Genomic DNA, 6,922 nt, shown 5'->3' with positions numbered 1-6,922 from the left:
AATTTGAGTTGAATTACTGAAATAAATGAACTTTTCCACGACATTCTAATTTATTGAGATGCACCTGTACAGCCATATTGCACTGCTACGAATGTGATGTTGCGTTTATACAACATTTCGATGGCACAAATGTGTAAATTCATAAGAAACAACAACAGAGTGTCTTTAAAGCCCCTCTTTTGTGCAAATTACTTCCTTGCGCCACGGATTCTAATGTCAAGTTGACAGTTAAACAGCTGAGCCCAAGCCTCCATTACTAGTTCGAAAAAGTCACTTTAGAACTAGTAATGAAGGAATGTTGAGTAGCTTAATTGAAAGCTTAATATATTACTGTATTAATTTGAGTTGAATTACTGAAATAAATGAACTTTTCCACGACATTCTAATTTATTGAGATGCACCTGTACAGCCATATTGCACTGCTACGAATGTGATGTTGCGTTTATACAACATTTCGATGGCACAAATGTGTAAATTCATAAGAAACAACAACAGAGTGTCTTTAAAACCCCTCTTTTGTGCAAATTACTTCCTTGCGCCACGGATTCTAATGTCAAGTTGACATTTAAACAGCTGAGCCCAAGCCTCCATTACTAGTTCGAAAAAGTCACTTTAGAACTAGTAATGAAGGAATGTTGAGTAGCTTAATTGAAAGCTTAATATATTACTGTATTAAAGCTCACTATGTAGAGTATAATTGTCACGAATCCTGTCCATGGACTTCCGTCCGATCGCCACCAGAGGTCACTCATCCATCATATCGACTCTCTCACTACACAGACTGTTACACGTCACCACGGACTACATTTCCCATCATCCATTGCACTGATTGCACACAGCTGTAACCAATCACACACCCTACATAAGCCATGAACTTCCTCTCTCTCACTGCCGAGTACTGTATGCGCATATCACTAGTCAGTGATAGCTACGTTACGGAGCCTGCTTTGAGTTTCCTAGTCTTAGCTTAGTCTTGCCTTGTCTGTTTTCTCTGTTCTGATCATTGCCTGTGTATTTCGGATTACCCCTTTGTCTCGCCCTGTTTGGATACTGTTTACCCCTCGCCTGGATCATCACCTGTGTTTCGGAAGTACCCTTTGGATTACCCTATTTGGACTTTGTTCGCCAGAGATTGTCCCCCTCACCCGTTCACTGGACTATTCTTGTGTCTTGCTCTCAATGTACTGTTTGCCATCGTCTGAGCCTCGCCTGTGTTGACCACGTCCTTAAATAAAGCTTGCGAATGGATCCGCATGTCTCACGCCTTGTTTGCCCATGACAATAATGAGAGAGAGATTGAGCGAGTGTGATTACCTGCACCTGTTGAAAGTGATATCTTTGTTGTACTATCCTTTCATCTCTTAAGGGTGATTTCCGATTTCCATTTGTTAGCTGCGTCTTGGAAACTGTTGTTGAAATTAAAAATAACTGATTTGTTTACAACCCTGTTTCAGTCTCTTTCAATATAAAAATATTTACTGCTGACTCACTCATAAAAAAAAAAACAGTCACTTGTCACCATCTAATTACGGAACATGCATGTAATCACTATCACAAACACACACAATGTTTCGCAATACTAAATAATATTATTAATTATTATTATTATTATTATTTATTATATAAAATATTATTTATTGAATAATAACATCTAAAAAAACAACAATAACAGCCATCATAAAATTTGCATAAAATCAGTCAAAAGTACAAAGGCAGCGCTCTGACATACAGCATTAAAGTTACATAAAATATAACGTGATGAGAATTTGACCTCAGCCAAAACTATTTGCTCTGGAACATATGATAGATTAATGAGACCAAAGGCTGCACATTATATCTCATGTTTAACCACTATAGAGACATTAGAGCCAGTGGCAAATTCCAGAAGATCTGGCCAAGGTAAGGCTGCTCTTGGTGCATTCATGAGCGCTGAACGGCCGCTGACGCCCTGGAGCTCACACCTCCGAAAACGTTGAACCAAATTTTCAAATAGACATTAACAAACAGCATATCAAAACAAATTATATCTCATGTTTAACCACTATAGAGACATCAGAGCCAGTGGCAAATTCCAGAAGATCTGGCCAAGGTAAGGCTGCTCTTGGTGCATTCATGAGCGCTGAACGGCCGCTGACGCCCTGGAGCTCACACCTCCGAAAACGTTGAACCAAATTTTCAAATAGACATTAACAAACAGCATATTTTAAGTCTAAACAAATACATTCACACCTCCAAAAACGTAAAACTACATTCCATGACACAAAAACAGTATTATTTATAGAATTTATAGAACTATTTAGAGAAAAATTATCTGGGCATCCGCCGTGACACTAGCTGTATGAAATACCGCAAGCGGAATGATACAAAAGGTGAAATGGTTGGAGTTATCACTATAATATTGCACTCCTCTCAGCCAATCAGATTTCAAGACTAGAAAGAACTTGTTTAAGACTGTAAGGCCAACACTATCAACAGGAATACAAAAGTGACAGCATTAAATTGCATACACCAAATACTGGGGGAAAAAAAAAGAATGCTATACATTCAATGTATACTGAATGTATATGCAACTGAAGTGCTTCTGATCAATTTGGCAAATTAAAAAAAGTAATTTGTCAATGTATACGTAGTTATTACAGTAAAGACAGTAAAAAACCTTTATTATGTCACAAAATATGTCCATTTCAAATAAATGCTGATCTTGTTAACTTTCTATGCATGACAGTATCTTAAATAGAAAAAAATAATAATAAAGGATAATGTGGAACTGAAGACTAGAATAATGAAAATATTCCTTTTTGGCTGATGTCACCAATCTCTTTTATTTCCAATCTGTTTCACTCAGAAACCACTACACCACATCACCCCTTGGTTTGCATATCTTTATGATGCTTACAAATGTTTTCATATTCACTTATATTTGATGAATATATAACTACAGCAACCACTGTGCATTTGGACTCGGAATTCTTCTCATTGTTCAACTCATTGCTTATCTTTTTATTTTAAATCTCTCTCTCTCTCTCTCTGCCTAAGGTTTTGCGGTTTTTGAATTTAAACCTTTTCTGCTTCTATTGTATTTAACAGCTCATGTGCATTTAAAAAAAGAAAAAGAAAGGAAACACTTAAGATTATAATCATTTTCACAGCAACAGCTTTTGTTTCATTTGAACAAAAAAGAAGAGAAATAAGAGAACACACCGGCATACTACTAACTCTGTCCTTTTACTGCTGCAACCCATGACATTGAAACTTAATACACAATCAGGAAGCAATCATTCAAATGTGGAAGCTTATTCATCAAAACTTTAATAAGCTGACCAAACAGGAAGCATGCATAAATGATTGCCTTGCCCTTTATATCAAAACCAGCTTGCTCTGTAATATTCAGTTTAGAAATAATGAGGGAAAACTGCTATGAAGGAAAGATATGCTTGGATGGATCGTCTCAGTTACTAATCCAAACTAATTTCAAGCTAGTAGGGTTTGAATAAATCAATGCATTGATAAACATGAATTATCATGAGAAGGATATCTCCTGCTCCTTAGATAAGGCCACTACACTCTTAAAGATTAAGGTCCCAAAAGTTTTTTTTTTTTTTTTTTTGGAAGAAAAAACATTCTAATAATCTGCAGAACTTTTTTCTACTGTAAAGAACCTTTTGTGCAATGGAAAGATTCCTTGGATGTTATAAATGCATGGTCAAAATCCATTTCCAAATGTATTTGAAATGATTGATGTTAGTATGACTTTTAACACATAAAACTGACTGAAAAAAAAAAAGAATTTTCTGTTTACAAGACTACACATTCAAACAAACCATCACACACGATGACCTAGCGCTATCATGCTCAAGCACACACACACATACTGTACACACACATAAACAGTTCGATGCAGAAAGAAAATAAATGAATTCCCTCTATCTGCTTATAATGCACCAACTTTCAAAACAGCCTTTCAACCTCATACACACAAAGCGAGAGATCAGATGCATTCCAAAAAGAGACAGAGAATAAGGAAAAGACTGATGGAGGGGAACAAAGCGAGAGGGCTGTGTGACAACCTCTCTGCACTTCCTCTGAAAGAGAGCAAATACATTACTTGGCTTCACTCAAAGTTCAAAGATGTAAAGTTCTTTGGTCCACTTTCTTGCTTTCTCTCTACACATACTCTCTGGGTCTCTTACCTCTTAAACCAAACTCACAAAACAAAAAAAGAACTGACCAGTGTTGAGAAGTAGCTACAGTCTGGTCTGCCTAATGCAAACTGCACACAAAATTGAAAAGTAAATTTTCTGCTGCATTTTTTTGTACAGCCATTCATAGAGAATGTTACACCATTGAACCCTGCAACTAAATGGCAGAGCAAACCAAAGCAAAGCAAAGAATGAGCTGTAATGAGGACTAGAAATGAAGGCTCAGAACTTAGGACCGGGAGCCCTCTCCTCTTCGGAGTGGCACAGTCACCGCGCCATACACAGCTAACTCTAGCCGTGGTGCAGGGGGCGGAGCTCCTCTCCACGCTCACACCATCCGCGGCTTACTCCCTCGTGGCGGGCGTTGTTGCCGGCTCACACACCTTGACTGACGTCATTTGCAGCTCCAGTTCCACGGCAATCCTCAGTATTGTCGCTCTGTGCGGTGATGGCTCGTCGGTCGCGGCGGGCTCCGGCTCTCCGTCAACGGTGGGCTCGGGCATGCGCTCCGCGCATCGGGGAGATGGTGGGCTGGGCACTGGGTTGGGAGTGGAACTGGATTCTCCTGGGAACAGGCGGGGAACGGAGATCCATTTCTCGCCAGTGTCCACTCCACAAAGGTGGTGAAATTCGCTCGAGGACCATCTTCGGACGACAGCGCTCCGCATGAGATGTTTAAACTGCCGTCGTAGAACGCACAGAGCGTGTCGTCCGGGTAGCTGGTTAGAGCAGTGAGGACCAGGAACAGTCTAGTATGGCCCTCGAGCGATCTCTCCCCCTGCTCCAACAGGAGGAGGAGGTACTCTGGATGGGAGAGGGAATCCTTGGAAACTACGGAAACAAAAAACACTGAGGAAAAAACGGAAACAAAAACGGAGGGAACACACGGAGGTAACTTTATTTGGTCGGGTCTTCTGTCACGATTCGCTGGAGCAAGGGAACGAGGAAACGAGGAGACGCAGAGATTTCACAAAACGAGAGTCTTTAATAATCCAACAGGGAGATACAGAACACAAGGAAGACATTCAACAAGTAGACCCGACGAAGAACTAAGGGACATACAGGAACTAATATACACAGGATAATAAGGAACTCAGGTGAAAGGAATCATAAGGCAATCAAACTAAACAAGAACAGGAAAAAGACCATATAAGGAAACACAGGAAGAACTACAGGGGCAAAACGGGTCCAAATCAGTTATATAATAGTTTAATTGGTTTTATATACATGTTCAATTAATTCTCTAAATTAGTCTCTAAGTTAGATCTTCCTTGTTATTGTACCAGATAAATACAGCTCTGAATACATAATAAAATAGAATCTATAGTATATACACATATTGGTTTGCAACATGTAGTGTACATAGTTTCAACTCTCCATACAATGAATTTGCATTCCTCAGAGAAACAGAAAGTCGCACAGTTTTGGAATGACATGAGGGTGAATAAATGATGACAGAAGTTTCATTTTTGGGTGAACTATCCCTTTCCCGGAGTGAGAGCTTTGAAGGGTTGAAGGGTGTAGGGGACCAAACAATTGTTTCTTGAAGTGTCCTTATGCGTCATCATCCCGTGCCCACACGGAGGTGCCGTCATCATGGAAAGAATCAGTGCAAAGGATCATGGGGGCCAAAGTGTCCATCAGTTGTACTCTTTGAAATCCTTCATTCCGAAGGTCCCTTTGAAGTGGCCAGTTTTGGGCACTTCGGTTTGGAACGACCCTTCAATATCATGTGTCATGTATCATGTGTCTGTATATATATATATATATATACAGACACTTTTATGCAGTATGTCACTGAGACAGCTCTTTCGTAGTCCTGATAACAAGGTGGAAATGTCCTATATGTGGTAATACAGTCCAAACTTTGGTGACGCATTTAGAGATGAACCAAATGGTTTGTTAATCTGCCACTGCAAAGACCCACCTGAGAGGCACTATACAGGTCAAACAACTCAAAGTTTGTTTAAAATAACAGAAAGTCTAAAGATACAAGTCTGTGTGCGTGGTATAGTCCATTTCGAAGTCACAATGGAAAGATATAAGCTTCACAGTCCTAAGACCACACATAAGCACACACGCCAAAAAGAGGTTTCATGAGCCTGTTGTGTGTTATCAAACACACCCTAACTCTACAAAGAGGTATTGTAGTTCTCAGTTCTTACACCAGTTATTGTAGTTTCCAGTTCTCACATCACTGCCTAAATCACACACACACACACTTACACAAAACCACATAATCCTCTCATTTCTTCTTGCCATTTCGACAGACAAGCCACAGAGTGTTCATTTTTGAGTAGGTTCATGACTCCGCTGATCCAGGCAGCCCATGCTTTGTAATTGTGTATAGACAGCATGTGCAGCAGATGCTGTTAAACAAGGACAAATCAACTGGGTAAATAAAGTTCTGTGACCTCATGCTTGCTAGCTACACCTGAATATCCAAGTAAGGCCATTCACACAAACAGAAAGAGACTTTAGGACAATGCAAGAAGATAACAAATGCAGGCAAAGTTTCGACTATTTTTACATTTTCTCAAGAAAATGAGTGATACTTTTCTTATTGCTTTTCAAATGTATATGCTAAATTTTCATTCCTACACTATCAAGTTAAAAGTGCAATTTATGGGCTATTTCTACCTGATCTGACACATACAATTCCTTTAATTTGTGCAAATGCATATAGTCAGTTTGACTGAGATTATATATATATATATTTATAT

At 39.2% G+C, this 6,922-nt stretch overlaps 1 protein-coding gene across 1 annotated transcript in view; it reads right to left on the bottom strand.

The window, feature by feature from the left end:
- LOC107656592 (zeta-sarcoglycan-like) overlaps positions 1-6,922 on the bottom strand; it is a 269,237-nt gene that overhangs the window by 102,444 nt on the left and 159,871 nt on the right. The window lies entirely within an intron of this gene.

Source organism: Sinocyclocheilus anshuiensis, unplaced genomic scaffold, assembly GCF_001515605.1.
Source record: "Sinocyclocheilus anshuiensis isolate Anshui unplaced genomic scaffold, SAMN03320099.WGS_v1.1 scaffold85, whole genome shotgun sequence".
Taxonomy (NCBI): Eukaryota; Metazoa; Chordata; class Actinopteri; order Cypriniformes; family Cyprinidae; genus Sinocyclocheilus; species Sinocyclocheilus anshuiensis.
This window is presented reverse-complemented; position numbering and strand designations above follow the sequence as displayed.